The sequence below is a fragment of the Pipistrellus hanaki genome (genome assembly GCF_964339955.1).
Source record: "Pipistrellus hanaki genome assembly, chromosome: 17".
NCBI lineage: Eukaryota > Metazoa > Chordata > Mammalia > Chiroptera > Vespertilionidae > Pipistrellus > Pipistrellus hanaki.
The window spans coordinates 43,391,496-43,407,585 of NC_140519.1; the positions used below are offsets into that span (position 1 = coordinate 43,391,496).

General features: G+C 41.9%; 1 protein-coding gene across 4 annotated transcripts in view; it reads left to right on the top strand.

Annotated features, from left to right (window-relative positions):
- The first annotated feature begins 262 nt into the window (after positions 1–262).
- Positions 263–16,090, top strand: part of TRIQK (triple QxxK/R motif containing) — a 37,414-nt gene continuing 21,586 nt past the window's right edge. Inside the window, exons 1-2 of one of the 4 annotated variants that reach the window (XM_084864767.1) lie at positions 263–402; positions 4,203–4,349. The gene's annotated coding sequence lies outside the window, so the exon portion shown is untranslated. Of the gene's footprint in view, positions 403–2,404; positions 2,423–4,202; positions 4,350–16,090 lie in introns of those variants that run through there. The other 3 variants (XM_084864768.1, XM_084864769.1, XM_084864770.1) reach the window with 3 other exon arrangements.

Sequence of the window (16,090 nt, forward strand, 5' to 3'; positions counted from 1 at the left end):
ACCGCCTGGCTCATAGGCCGATGCCTGACCACTGAGCAACACGGGGTGGGCGGTGTCCTCATTTTAAACGTACACAGTCTCATTTCCAGGTCGGTGTCTGAACCTAGGGTTCAAGTCCAAGGTTAAGTTCAGGCCTCAGGGAAGATGCGCTGGCGTCCTCCAGGACGGCCCGGAGGCGGGAGAGAGGCCGGCCAATCGGAACGCGGGGTGAGGGCTGGCCCCGCCCCCTCCCCCGGAGCCCCGCCCTTCCCGGAGCCCCGCCCCCTTCCGCCCCGCGCTCCGGGAGGGGAAGCGTGCCGGCCGCCCGCCCGCTCTTCCCGCCACCGTCTCCCAGTGACGGGGCCCGGGGCGCCGTGCGCAGCGGGTGCCGAAGCCTGTGGGCCTCGCCTCGGCCGAGCGGAGGTGTGTGTGTGTGTCCGGCGCGGGCGACGCTGGGCGGCGGGGTGGCCCGGCCCGGAAGCCCGGGGTCCGGGGCCGCAGGCGGGCGCGCCTCCTCCTCCTCAGCGTCTCTGAGAGAGACCGCGTCTCTGAGAGAGACCGCGTCTCTGAGAGAGACCGCGTCTCTGAGAGAGACCGCGTCTCTGAGAGAGACCGCGTCTCTGAGAGAGACCGCGTCTCTGAGAGAGACCGCGTCTCTGAGAGAGACCGCGTCTCTGAGAGAGACCGCGTCTCTGAGAGACCGTCTCCCCGCTCCCGGGGCGGGCTGGGCGGAGGGGGGCCCGGAGAGGAGGGGCCCGGGCCTGGGGACACCCCCTGGGTCCGGCCGCGACTCAGGGGCCGGCCGCTTAAGGTGGGAATGAGCTGCGCGGACCGGGGCTGCGGTGGGCGTGGCCGCCGCGGTTGCTAAGGAACGCGCGGCTTCCGCTCTGCCTGCCTGCGTGGAGGGGCGGGGCCTGCCGGCCCTGGGCCCTGGCCCCGCCCACCTCCCCGGGCATCCAGGCCGGCTGGCTCCTTTGTGCTGCTGAGTCTGGTGATTGGCGTTGGTTTATTTCGGTGTTTCAGCTCCCTGCGTTGTTCTGGAGGTCAAGCTCAGGCCTTCTTTTCTTTTTTTTTTTTTTTGCCATTTTACGCCCCTCCACATTCTTCCCCCTTCCTTTCTTAATCAACAAGTATCTGCAGACAGGACAGGTGCAGAGAAGAGGTGTGGGGTGGTTTTGTTGGGGGAGGGGGTGGTGGTGATGGGGGGGGGGCGTTTGTTCCTGGTGCTGGATGAACTCCTGCGCCCACCAGGTGTTGGTGGTGTCCATGTGGGTGACCAGGAATAGGAGCAGAGGAGACCTGGCTTCTTCTCGCTCGAATTCTTTTTCTTGCTGCTGCCCCTTTGGCTCAAAGAGCTTTCCAGGAAGTTGAGGCAGTGCATTCTGGGACAGGAGATGTGTGATCTCCCCTTTCAGTTCCTACTGTGGGCAGGGGGGAAGAGTAGCGTTGGACTCCCCATTTTTTGCTTCATTGGCCCATCGTAAGTAACGAACTCTGAGGTGGTAACCACAAGTAACTATCTCTTCTTTGCCACATCACCTGGTCCCACGTGATTCGGCAGAATAAACATTCCCCAGAGAAAAGGAGCTGAAAGTCTGCTTCTACTTCCTTCTGCGAGGCTCACTGTCTGCATGTCCAAGAAGGAAGCTTTTCCAGCGTGTTAACACCAGGAAGGACTGGGCCTAGAAGTCAGGAACCGGGCAGGGTTGGAAAATGTTGGTCTTTGGGCCATAAACCCGCATGATGGTTATCTATCCAGTGAGGATGCTGATGTGCCCTCTGTTCCCTGTAAGGAGAATAACTGGGTGTGAAAGTAGTTTTAAAGCAATCATCTACACAGATGTCAAGTGCTACTGATTACACTTTTAACCTCTCCTTTTGTCTATATCTTTTGTCTATATCCGTGGTCGGCAAACTCTTTAGTCAGCAGAGCCAAATATCAACAGTACGACCATTGAAATTTCTTTGGAGAGCCACATTTTTTAAACTTAACCTTCTTCTAATGCCACTTCTTCAACATAGACCGTGGTATTTTGTGGAAGAGCCACCCGCAAGGGGCCAAAGATGCACATGTGGCTTGAGAGCTGCAGTTTGCTGACCACGGATCTATATGATCTGAGTTTGCAAACACACGTGATTATGACCCATCTGCTTATAGTATTTTTCAAACTTCATCTTTGAGTTCCTTAGAAATGGGGAAGAAACCCATTCGTCCCTCCGTGGTTGATTAGTTCTGGGTCGGTAGCACCAGCCATGTTCTGCATGATACCTTTCCCCCGCTTGACATCGCTGGTTTTTTATTAGGGAATATACATACCCTGCAAGTACTGGAGCAGAGTACTCTGTAACCCAATGACGAGTGATCTTTTTAGTATCCTGTACCACTCGGAGATGCTAAGGAAAGCTATTGACTCTGCTCTTAGAAAGAGACACAATGTGAACAGTAAGTGGAAGCTAGATTAAGAACATGCGTTTTCTATCAACTTCTTAAAACATAAGGAAATTACTCTTTCCTTAACCCCACAGGGACACTGGGTAACTTATATCTAAAGCTACAAGCCAGGAGCAGAATTGGGTATTTTTTTTCTCTATTTTAGTTCAAGGTCTTCAGCCAATCCCCAGTCTGTTTTCGTTTTCTTTTTTAACAGCCCTAGCTGGTTTGGCTTAGTGGATAGAGTTTAGGCTCCTCCCCGGGCCCAGGCTCTGGTCAGGACTCGTGCAGTAGGCTACCAATCAGTGTGTTTCTCTCACATCGATATTTCTCTCTGTCTCTCCCTCTCTCTCCCACTCTCTCTAAAAATGAATGGAAAAATATCCTCCGGTGAGGACTGAAAAACAAACAAAACAAAAAACAAACAAACAAAAAAACATTTATCAAATAGGAACTACCAATGTTCCATAAATTGTTATTGTCTTTTAAAACCATGTCAGCTGTATTTTATCCCAAATGTCTTTTGATCATTCTCTTAAACCATATTTCTATATTTAAGGAAGTGAAGAGAGAATTTATCAAATATTTTGGGAAAAGATTAAATTGTATTTTTGAAGTAAGCATTAAATACATAAATTTTCTCTTTAATCAGTCCATACTGGACAAAGGCAAGTTGGTTACATTTAGTATTTGCCACTGGAATATCATTACCGGACTCCTAAAACTCCTTTAATTTCAGTGAGCAATCTTCTATAACATTTAACTTCCTGTGCCTAAACACATATTAGGGATAGTTCCAGTGTGGCTCTTCCTGACTTCTGTTTTAAAATAGAAGGCTAAAAATAGTTGTTGTTTTTTTTTCTTTTCTTAGCTTTATCAATAAAAGTGGGCATCAGCAATCATGTCATTAAATACTGTTTCTTTAACACGTATTTTTATTCCAACTGCTTAGTTCGTTAAAAGATAAACTGAGAAATATTGAACATTTTGAGAGTTTATTTGAGCAAAAATTGGTTTGACTTGGGCAGCATTCAGTCTAGCTGCGCTGAGGGACTGTACAAAATGAGGAGCTTCTGGAAGGGATTGGGAACACGGGATTTATCCAGGCCAAAACGTGGGTTGGTTATTGCAAGTTACTTTCCTCTAGGACAGTGGTTCTCAACCTTCCTAATGCCGCCACCCTTGAATACAGCTCCTCATGTTGTGGTGACCCCCAACCATAAAACTATTTTCGTTGCTACTTTATAACTGTAATTTTGTCCCTGTTATGAATCGTGATGTAAATATCTGTGTTTTCCGATGGTCTTAGGTGACCCCTGGCAGCGGTTCTCAACTTGTGTGTTGCGACCCCTTTCACAGGGTCGAGGCATTGGGAAGGTTGAGAACCACTGCCTAGGAGATGGCAGGGCCTATGAGGCAGATTAACTAGTTAGTGCCGATCAAGTGATTCCTGATAAGGGTGGTTTAAGATTCCATTTCCGGGAGAGCTGAAATGGTGTTTGTCTTGGTTTGGTGATGTGGGGCTTAGCATGAGCAACCAACCCCATTTAGGGTTTTCTCTTCTTGCACTTCTCAAAGCCTTTTTATGAAAGCGTGTCTTGTGAAAAAAGGGGCATATTATGCAGCATTTGTAAGTGTATTCGGCCGTAGCAACTTAATTCAATTGACCATGGATCAGAATTAGCACATCTTAAAGGAGCTGTTGGAAAATGCTACCCAGTGACTTTATTTTGAGGACAGTTAGGGAACAGCAGATGATCCGTTTAATGCTCCTGTTGTATTTTGATTCCAGTAGGAGAAGGCAGCTAAGAGTAGTGTCATTGGGATCTGGGAGTGAACTTGCGAGGAATGGGAGTGCAGCTTCTTCCGTAGAGATCCTGCCTCTGGACACACCTTCCCCCGCAGCCCAGACCTGGCAGTGTCCGCAGCACAACGCAAGGTGTGTTCGTTTGCTCTACGTTTGGCAAAAGGCCTTTGGACTTGGGGTTTGTTTTATTTGACTTCGTTTTTCTTGTTTTGGTTTGTTTGCCTCTGGCAGTGGACCCGGGTTCAGAATGTTGTTATTTTCTTATGAAAAGCAGTATAACAATGTAAAAATGATTTTACTTGTATTATTTTGTGGTCTTTGGCCACAAGAAGAGATGAAATACTGCCATTTGTGACAGCATAGATGGATCTTGAGAATAGCATGCTAAGCAAAATAAATCAGAACAAAAATGTAAGAACCATCAAATTTCACTCCTGTGGATAGAAACCTGAAAATGAGTAAACAAGAAACACAAACAGAAGCTCACGGACACGGAGGGTATGGTGGTTGCCAAGGGGAAGGGAAGTGGGTGTAGTAAAGGGTGAAGAGGGTCGAATATATGATAACAGAAGATGATTGGACTTTGGGTGGTGTGCACACAGTGCAGTATGCATATTGTTATCAGAAATGTATTATAGAAACCTATGTAATCTTATTAACCAGTGCTACCCCAATACATTTAATTAAAAAAAAAAATGATAGGACCAGAGAGGAAAAGACTAATTACGCACATATTCTCATAAAAGCAAGTTTGTGGTAATATATTATAACTCAAATTGTTTTTTAGTTTTTACTAGAGGCCTGGTGCACGAAAATTCATGATCTCTGAGGGGTCTCTCAGCACAGCCTGTGTCCTCTCGCAGTCCGGGACCCCTCGGGGGATGTCCAACTGATGGCTTAGGCCCACTCCCCGGGGGATCGGGCCTAAGCTGGCAGTCAGACATCCCCCTGGCAGCCTGGTGCCCTGGGGGGATGTCCGACTAACGGGTTAGAGGGAGCGGGCCTAAGCTGTTAATCGGACATCCTTAGTGCTGCCTTGGAGGCAGGAGAGGCTCACACCACTGTCACTGCCATGAGCTGGCTTCTGACTGAGCGACACTCACCCTGTGGAAGCGCACTGACCTGCATTGAGCATCTGCCCCCTGGTGGTCAGTGCAAGTCATAGCGAACGGTCATTCTACCATTAGGATCAATTTGCACATTACCCTTTTATTATATAGGATCATAATTAAGTGTAACATGGATGTTTAAGTTAACATAACTGTCTTATGGAGAATATTTTCTTAAAATTGAGTATCTACTCTATGCCATATTGCTTGGGTTCTTCAGTGAATAAAACAAAGATTCCCGCTCTTGTGTTACTACATTCTAGTGGAGGGAAGTTAGAAAATAAACAGTAGACTTAATGTGATACCAAAAAAAAGCCTTTTACTTTTAAACTAATCGTTGATAGGTCTAAGGCAAAATAGTTTTTCTATTGCAACAACAATAATCTTAACTGTTCAGTCATTTGCAGTTCCTACATCAAATTACAAAAAATATGAAATATTTATTGTTGTAAAATGGTTATTTTAAATAATTAATTTGAGATTAAATCTTATTGACCATTACGTTGAAGAAATCTCTTTCTTTCCTCCCTCATACCATGAAGTTCAGCATTCCAAGAAAGCAATGAAATGTCATTTATCTTTTGTAAAATAACATATACATAATGACAGGCCTAGGTGGTCCATAGTTAAAACAGAATGAAATTGAATTTAAAAAATGTCTGAGGACATATTTTTCCTATGAAGGACACACTTAAGTGCAGTCTTAGCACTTTAAAATGACTGCAAGAGCTTGTGATTAAGTGATTTGATTATTTTGTTGTGCTGGTTAGTGTGTGATATAGAGGTGTGTCTGCGTGGGCGTGAGGAGGGCGGCAGGGGGAGGAGGAGGAGGAGGAGGAAATGAACCCGGGCTCCCTAAGGGCCTTTGTTTCAGGAGCTTCTCAGAGCCCTGCCCTGGAATTGAGAACACGGACTAAACAGTTTCATCTATTTTAAAGATAGAGGATGTTATTTTTCTCTACCTTATGCTTCTTCTCCTTTCTTTAAGCTGTCCAAGGGTTTCCATACTGGCTATTCCTTTATTGTAGGCATATCGAGCATACTAGTTGGAACACCTCTTTTGGATAACCCATCTCGCATTAATCCTTTGTGTGTGTGTGTGTGTGTGTGTGTGTGTGTGTGTGTGTGTGTGAATGCTTTTAGGAGTTAAATAATGAATATGGTTTTGGACTTAATTATTGAAGTAGTGATGTGGGAGAGAAAAAATTAAAATGTTCCATCACAAGGTCGTTAACAAAGAATGGAAAAAAATTAAGGGTAAAAGAAGAAAGAAGGTTTTAAGATAAAATCCACACTCGAGTATTAGAACCCACTTTGTCGAGTAAGGCACAGGCATGATTTTTGCAGAGGATAGAATCTGTATTAACGGGAGAGACCAGTTCTGTTAGTAACACTTTTTTTGTACTTATGACATGAACCTATTTGAAGAGGCTGTAATCAAGTTTTGGAAAAAGTAGATATAAGAAAATTGTAGCTAAAACATCAACAGTGGTGTGTATGGCACATGGCAGGACTTTTTGGTCTTTGTTCATTACTTCAGGTTTTTCATGGAGTAAGAGCTGTTTACTTTCATGAAACCCATTTTCTGATTGGAGGTAAACAGGACAGTTTTAAAGACCGGGCCTCAGAGTCATCCGTAGCCTTTTTACTGCACTCATTTTTAGATGCCTTCTTTCAAACAATGTTCTGGTTTATGATTTTCATATGTTTTCCCTTTAAAAAAAGAGGCAGATGGCATGAAAACTGGACTCCCTTATTTAAAGGGAGTGTTGATATTTATAACAGGCTTATCTCCAACAAGATTTATTTTTTTGCAGCTGTTTTAGGTTGGAAAGAAATATTGCATTAAAGCCATGGTGTGTTTTCTTTCTGTAGTTGGGGAGGTGGGGATTGTCAGAATGTGAAAGAGTGATGTTTGATTTTTAATGTGAATCCAGTGTAAACAGTTTTTCCTTTTGCTTCTGTATGTGAGTTTTTCTGTTTGTGTGCTGTTTTCTCACTGAGCTATTTCCTAGATATATCACACTTGAGAAATAATTTACTCATCATTTTCATTTTACCAGTGTATTCTAGGTATTGCAGGAAATTTTCATTAAGAGTCAGCCTATGTTATTAAATTAACCACCTTCTAATTTTCCGTTTTGATAATTTAGTCATTCTCATTCTTCCCTGAGTGTCTGTTTCATTGGGAAATTAACTTTTTCTTTTCTCTTATATAATTACATTATTTACTATAAGATATAATTCTCTTCTTTTTATTTTCTATTCTTTGCCTCTATTCTTTTTTTTTAAATCACAAATGATGCTATTTTTCTCTGGTTTTATTTTAGAAACTTTATTTTATTATTTAACTAAAAATTAATTATACTTTATGCTCTAAACTTAATGCATGGAGTTATTTCTTTGGCACAAGATGACACTAGGATAGATATCACACATACTATCTTTGTACTTATACATTCTGTATATGTACTTACACATAAAAATTTTCCCAGAGTATTTTTATAATAAATATATTGATTTATTGTGAATAAATGTGATTATGGATTTATGTAGAGATAATTTGTATAGCTTGCTTGTAAAATTAAATAAAGTTTCACTATTTACAGAGACATTACCTTCCTGAATATGAAATATGATTATGTCAGACTTAAATATTTTTCCTTTTTAATAATTGAAACCAAAAAAACTATTATTTAAAAGTTTGTATTGCTTTTTAGCATTCACATCTAAATTATTTACAGAATCATCATGAAGACCAGAATATTGCTTAAATCTGTGAAACCTACCATTAGGTTTCAGGTGTGTATTAGCTCCTATTGCCGCATAACCAATTACCATAAACCACGTGGCTTACAACAGCAACAGCAACTTATTAAGCTCACAGTTTTATAGATCAGCAGGCCAACATAATGTCTTCTGCTCAGCGTCTTCCAGACTTGAAATCAAATGCCAACCAGGCTGTTCCAGGCTCTCTGGAAAAACCCACTTCTAAGCTCGTGTAGGTTGATGGCTGGATTTGTTTCCTTGTGGTTGTACGACTGGTGTCCTCATTTCCTCCTCGTCTGAGTAACCTTTTCCGGGCCACACACATTTCTGGCAGAGTGGCCCCAATCAGCAGTAGAGACTTTCTTGTGCATCGTATCCCTTTCACTTTGAATTTCTCTGACTTCTCTGACCTCTAGATTTAAAGTGCTGATAGTAGATTAGTCCCACTTGGATAATATCCCTATTTTATTTTATTTCTTTAAATATGTTCTCTTTCCCACACTTACTATTGCTTAATTTCTTAAAAATTTTATTGGATTTATTGGGGTAACATTGGTAAATAAAATTATGTAGGTTTCAGGTGTGCAGTTCTATAATATATACATTATGTATATATTAGGCGCCCAGTGCATGAATTCGTGTACCTTGCAGAGCATGAATTTGTGTACCTTTAAAGAAACTGGGGGCCACAAGGCTGCAGTGGGCACAGGGGTGGGTCTTGGCCCATTCTCTGCACCCCCTCCCCATGACCTTTCCTGCCATGGCCCCCAGTCCCGTCTGCTGGCAGCAGGTGTGATTGGGGTGGACTCCATTAGCAAGTGCAGCAGGGATGTTGTTGGCAGCAGGTGCAAGCAGTGGCTGTTGCCCAAATTGCCCCTCAGGAGCAGGGGGAGGTGAAGAAGCCCTGAGGGGCGATCGGGCCGGCAGCCGCCACTTGCACCCACAGGTGGCCCTGAGCAATCAGGGAGCAGTGCTGGCGCTGGGCGGGACCTCGGCATGTGGGAGAATTTTCAGTTACAAACAGCAGCTTGCCCCGATAATAGTGACCAGCACCCTGCCTTGGTCTGGTGCCCCCCCCCCCCCCCCCACCTGCTCCACCCTACTGCTGTGGTCAACGCCTACCATGTTCCGCACGTGCCCCTGGTGGTCAGTACACATCATAGCAACCAGTTGTTTGGTTGTTCCTCTGTTCGATCTATTTGCATATTAGGGTTTTATATATATAGATATAGATTGTATTGTGTATTCACCACCCAAAGTCAAGTCTCCTTCCATCACTATTTACATCCCCTTTATCCTCTGCTACCTCCTTACCACCTTTCCCTCTGGTAATCACTGTACTGTTGTCCATGTCTAGGAGGATTTTTTTTTTCTTCTTAATCTATTTACCTTTTTACCCAACCCCCCAAACTCCCTTCTGAAAGCTGTCAGACTATTCTCTGTATTTATGAGTCTGTTTCTATTTTGTTTGTTTATTTTGCTCAGTAGATGCCACATATAAGTATTTGTCTTTCTCTGAATGGCTTATCTCACTTAGCATAATACCCTACAGGTCCATCGAGGCTATTGCAAAAGGTAAGATTTTCTTCTTTTTGATGGCCGAGTAGAATTCTGTTCTCTAAATATATCACAGCTTTTTTTTTTTTTTATCAACTCATCTGATGGGCACTTGGGCTGCTTCCAAATTTTGGCTATTATAAATAATGCTACAGTGAACATAGGGGTGCGTATGTTTTTTTGATCAATGTTTCTGGTTTCTTTGGATATATTCCCAGAAATGGAATCTCTGGGTCATAAGGAAATTTAATTTTTTAAATTTTTTATTTTTTAAATAATGTATCAGAGTTTCAGTTGTTTTGCATCCTTCCAGTTATTTTGTGTATAGTTAATCTTTATTCTAGTGGGTGTGTAGTGTTACCTAAATTTTAAATTTAATTTGTTTTTGGCTGATTACCAATGGTTTTAACAACTTTTTAATGTGCAAAACCAGTTTAAGAAAGGGTATTAAAAACAAAAACTTTTTTTTTTTTTTAATTCCTCAACTGAGCACATGTTTATTGGTTTATTTTGGGAAAGAGAGATAAACATTGATGCAAGAGAGAAATATCAATTGTCTCCCATATTTGCCCTATCAACTTCTTGGTGTTTGGGATGATACTCCAAAAAACTGAACATCTAAATGATACCCTAAAAAATTGAACCACCCAGCCAGGGCTAAACAAAAACACTTTTTAATCTTAAAAGTTCTAAAGAGTAGAAAGTTTCAATTAAATAAGAAATTATGATTGCATTTTAACATGCAATTTTAGATATTAAATAAAATTAGTATCTCCTTCCTTAATTATGTGTTAAGTTTCAAAAATGTTAAAATCTCTGATGATTTAATCAAATTATTCCTACAGCAAAGTCCATAAATAATAAATACTTTCTTATCCATATTTTAGTCATTTTAGGCATCAGAGCAAGTCAGTTCCTCAGGGAATGTTCTTTGTAAAAGAAGGTGGTGAGATGCCCTCTCCCAGGAATCAGGTCGGGAGAACAATCTCGGTATTGTACATGCTAATATAAATCTGTGATTCCCTCTCCGCATCCATCAGAGCACATTTTAAATGGCGCCGGTGCTGTATGCAAATAGATGTCTTATTAGAAACGGGGGCTGTGTGTGCTAAGGTCTCCCTGGATTTCTCTGGCGTTTGCTATCTCACCATCAAAGCAACGGAAAAGAATGGTGATTACTGTAAGGCTCTGAAGAACAAAGGAAAGTCAGAATATTTTAGAGGCTGTAGATGGCTGAGGCACTGACAGTTGTCACAGTACACACGAATGGGGATCTCTTTAGATCATTTAAAATAGCCTCAGTGTTTTCATTAGGAAAGTAAAGTATTTTCTAACTTCCTGTGTTTGTTGTAGCTAATAAATTGTGAATCCTTTGTGCATGCCTGCGTTCTCTAGGCACTTTCATCTTAAAATTTGGTGGAATATCATTTTTATAATATGCTCAAAGAATCCATAATAATAAAAGCATAATATGCTAATTAGACCGAACAGCCAAACCACCTTCTGGATGTCATTTCTGAGGTCCTTCTGGATAAAGCCACAGCAGCAGGGGCTAAGGCAGAGGTGACCGCCACAGCAGGTGGGGGCCGAGGCAGAGGTGGTTAGGTGATCAGGCAGGCAGGGGAGCAGTTAGGGGTGACCAGGCAGGCAGGCAAAATGGATAGGGGCAATAAGGCAGGCAGACGAGTGGTTAGGGGCAATGAAGCAGGCAGGCGAGTTGTTAAGGGCAATGAGGTAGGCAGGCAGGCAGCCAGCGGTCCCAGATTGTGAGAGGGTGCAGGTTGGGCTGAGGGACACTCCCTGCCCCCCTTCCCGGGCATGAATTTCTTCCACCCTGGTAGACTATAATAATTTCAAAGACAAGATGAAGATTTTACATTTTGATTAGGGGTTACCAACCACTAAAAAAATAGGAACAAAAATTTAAAATTCGTTTCTCCTAAATAATTTCCTAGCTTGAAATTCTTTTAAAGTTTTAATATTCACATAATATAAAATGTGTTTGTTGATAAATAATATGTCCTTATACAAATTTAGGTTCTTGAGATTTTTTGGCTATAATTTTTTATTTAAAGTATTTTAAAATAAATAAAACTCAATTTACTTTGATGAAAAGATATTGTCTGTGGATCCCTTATTTTATTGTTTATTGTGAGTAACGAATCAATAAAATACTGGCCTCTGAATGTTATCGGAGGAGGAATAGTGAGTGACTGTTTTAGTAGATAGTGTGAGTAATTTTTAAAAAAATTTAAGTTATTCTATAAAGGTGAAAAGCAAAACTAAATTGAAGAGGAATTAATATTTCTGTGTTTTATTAATTTATCCTAACTTTTAAAATGAAGTGATATATTTTTTAGCCCCATACAATTAAAATTAAAATAACTTGACTCCTCTTTACAATTAAGAAATACAAAACACTATGCAAATAGTTTCTGTATGAATAAATATATATTTTGGCATTTTTATGGTTTTTATATTAACAGTATTAATTTTTAATGTTCTGAATTATTAAGTGAGACTATAGGGTTAGGTGATGTCCTGGTTTCATTTCTGGAACTTTAAGGATGTATTAGCTTGTATTTTAATAACTACATAGTTTATGAGGAATGAAAATGTAATTTATTTGACTTTTGTCTTCCTTTGTGTATTCTTAAATATTACCATAATATCAAATCTGAAGATTTTATGAAAAGAAAATGGATTTTTGCTGAGTTTATAATTTTCTAAACACACATGTAAACATTATTAATTTGGGGATGCCTGTTACTGTGCTAGGTGGGATCATTGCTAACATTGCTCTGGGTGACCATATACATATGTGAACAGTACCGTTTGGTCTGAGCGTATTCAAATTCATTTGGCATTTGAGAACCTTAATACTTATTAGTAGAACTATACCTTCATAGTTACATCTGTTTATATGGAGACATTTAAATGTAATTGTTTTAATTAGGGTGACTACTTACTATAATTAATGGATACAAAAAAGGACAGAGGCCCATGTGCTACAATTTATTTCTTGTTCTCATGTCAGCATGAAAGAGGAAAACAAGTTGGTTGAATAGCCCTTTTCTTTGCAGTCACTCCGGAGCCAGGACGTAATGTCTGCCATCTTCATCACATTTGTCACTCTAGAGGCTACCTCCATTTTAGCCAGATGAATGAGTAACGTATGGAAAGTTCTAATAGGTTAGTTCTAGAAGTTGCAGACATTAGTTTACTCATATTTCTTTCTTTTTTAAAAAAATATATTTTATTGATTTTTTTTTTACAGAGAGGAAGGGAGAGGGATAGAGAGCTAGAAACATCGATGAGAGAAACATTCACCAGCTGCCTCCTGCACACCCCCCACTGGGGATGTGCCCGCAACCAATGTACAATGCCCTTGATGGGAATCGAACCTGGGACCCTTTAGTCCGCAGACCGACGCTCTAATCACTGAGCCAAACCGGTTTCAACAGTTTACTCATATTTCATTCGCTGAAACTCAGTCACATGCCCACAGCTAGCATCAAAAGAGTCTGAAAAATGTGGTCCAGTGTGCTCAGTAAACAAAAGAGAGAACCTTAATACTTAGTAAAAATTTAAGTTATTCTATAAAGGTGAAAAGCAAAACTAAATTGCACTTCATTGAGAAGCCAACAGTTTTCCCTGTAGTCTGTCTTTCTTGTCATGAAATAGCACATCCTCCTTCCTGCCTTCCCCGAAGGGAAATCCTAAAGTTCCCATCTGTCGCATCCAGGAGAAAGTCAAGGATCTAAAGCCAGTGCAGTCTCCCCTCTCAAAATGGAATGCGGCTCATTGAGGTTTACAGACTATGAAATTTACCTACTCTTTTCCAGTCTCACCAATCTATATATATAAAAGGCTCATACGCTAAGTGTCCTTCCCTCCATCCGGGTAGTGACATCACATAGCAATGCCCTGCTTCCTCTCCCTCGCAACAACTATCCTCCTCGCAGTTTCTTCACAGCCAAGTGCAAGCATTTCACACTTGAACCAAATGTCCGTGAAGCATTTTCTGTACCTCATCTCATTGGATCCTCACAGAAGTCCTGGAGTAGGTAGATAGGAGACTCAGTGGAATCCCATTTTCTTTTCATTAGCTGGAAAACGGAGATTTAAAAAGCTTAGAAACTTGACCTGACTGAGAAGAATTAAGAAATGGTGGACCTTGAAAATGACTTCAGGTTTTCTCACTGCCCAGAATATAGTCAAACACTGCTGCAGTTACATATTTTACCCTTTGTTCTCCCTGCATGATCTACAATAATAATATGCTTTGTGTTAATATTTACTGCTGTGTTGCTGACAATTACCTGAAAGAGAAGTTGGGGTGCTTCACTGGGCTGGAATAAGTTTAGCTACATCAGAAAGCAGGTCTAATTAACCAAGTTTATTATATATATATATATAGATATAGACTCGTGCATGTGTGACACATATAAAGCTCTCACTGGTGCCAGTGTTTTGATCTGTCATTGTTGGTGGTGAATTTGGTTGAGACTTCTATTATAAAGAAAGGGCGAGTAGCAGTATTAAAATATTTCTTCTAATTAATTTCCTGCCAATGTGCATGAATCCATGCACCAGGCCACTAGTCCCCTAATAAATAACGGTAAAGCAGAGGATGACTGCATCTTCCCTCCAATAATTACTGCTGTTTTGAAAGAGAAGAATGGAAACGCACAGGAGTCCTTGATCCATCCTGAGGCTGAAACCTGCTGCACAGGAGACCACTAAGAAGGCCCATTATACTGACAGTAGAAGTTATTTGCTTGTGTTACAGAACCGAGAGTTTGTCTACTCAGCACTGCAAGAGCCAAACACTAAACATGGCGAATTTCAGTGGAGAAATTAGTCACTTTATCTGCAGAGCTCTAAGCAAGGAGAACGGGAAAGCCGTGGTTCAAAAGCCTGAGCTTCCCAGTCAGGCATTCAGGGGAGTTTCTAGGGGCTAAGGGGAGCAGGTGTGTGGAAATGCTGGCGGGGTAGGTTTGTGTTTTGTTTTTATCTTCACCCAAAGATATGCTTTTATTGATTTTATAGAAAGGAGTGGGGGGGGGGGAGAGAGAATCGATGTGAGAGAGAAACATCCTCTAGATGCTTGCTGTATGTGCCCTGACCTAGGATTGAATCTGCAATCTAGGGGCTTGTGCCCAGACTGGGAATCGAACCCACAACCTTTTGGTATAGGGGACGACGCTCCAACGAGTCAGCTGGACAGGGCTGGTGGGACAGGCTGTAATGGGGAGGATCTTGGAGCTGAGCCATTTATGGTAAAGGCGCATCAGCACCCATCTTCCTGGAAAAAGGCCCTTTGCTTCTGAAAGGGCTCGGTGTTGGGGGGTGGGGAGGAGATTGGGGGAGACTTGGGTTCCGCGTGCAGCTGGAGGTCAAAGTTCTCTCCTCTTTGCATGCGTCGGCTGCATGACCTGCGGTTTGGGTCTGTTGTCTGAAAAGCTACTCAGTGTCTTGTTAAGTAAGATAGGACCATTTTGAGCTGGTGTTTACACTTAGACCCTAATTCTGGTGTTGTTTTTTTTTAAGGAAAATTTTCTTGTCTGTTGTTCTCCATGGCTCTGCCTTCTGAACGGTTCTCCTTCCTGGTCAGGTGTGAAGTGGATGCTACAGGTGTGCAATGCTTGCCTTGTTTGAGCGAGATTGGTTTTTCACTCACAGCTTATTTTAGACAGAATCTGGTTTCCTTGTAAATACAGTTTCCTCAGATTTTAAAAGCCTTCTTGGCCTTTCTGCTTAGTTCCATGTACCAGTAGTCACACTGCAACTTCTGTCCTAGACATGGTTCTCTTGTCTTCCTCCTTTCTGCACTTCAGCACTTCCGTTCTTTCCTCCTTCCGCCCAGGAGCGGCTGCTTCCAGGTGATCTGAAGGGATAGGATAAGGTGAGACAGGAATATCCTTAACCCACTCTTTGTCTCTCTGTCTCTTTTTTAACTAAGAAGTCTTAATAGGCCTTTGTTCTTCAACAGCTTTTTCACTTTTATTTCCTAGTATTTGGCTGTTAGAAGTTGGCTTTTCCAGCCTCATTATTCTCTTACTTGGTTCTGGATTCCCTTGCTTAAATACAGGTCAGTTGTTGTCAGATCTCCTCTTTATCTAGCAGCATCCTTACTAGAAGCAGAACAGCCTACAGGCCACTCAGGAACTGTTAGGTCTGTAATAAGACCCCACCAATGTATGTCATGTGCTCAACCAGAATAGAAGTTCACTCCGTTTCCAGTAGAGCACTGTGAGCAGGTTAGAACTGCCCTCCAGCCCAGGCTGACCCAGGCTCTGTGCTCCTGTAAATGTGCCCTTAGGATTTGTCCGGGGATCATTTCCATTCTAGCTAAGTAGACGGGGAAGGAAAACTCAGGACTCTACGAGGGAGATCTTGAATGCTCAGGTCTGCAAGTGACACATCCATCCATAC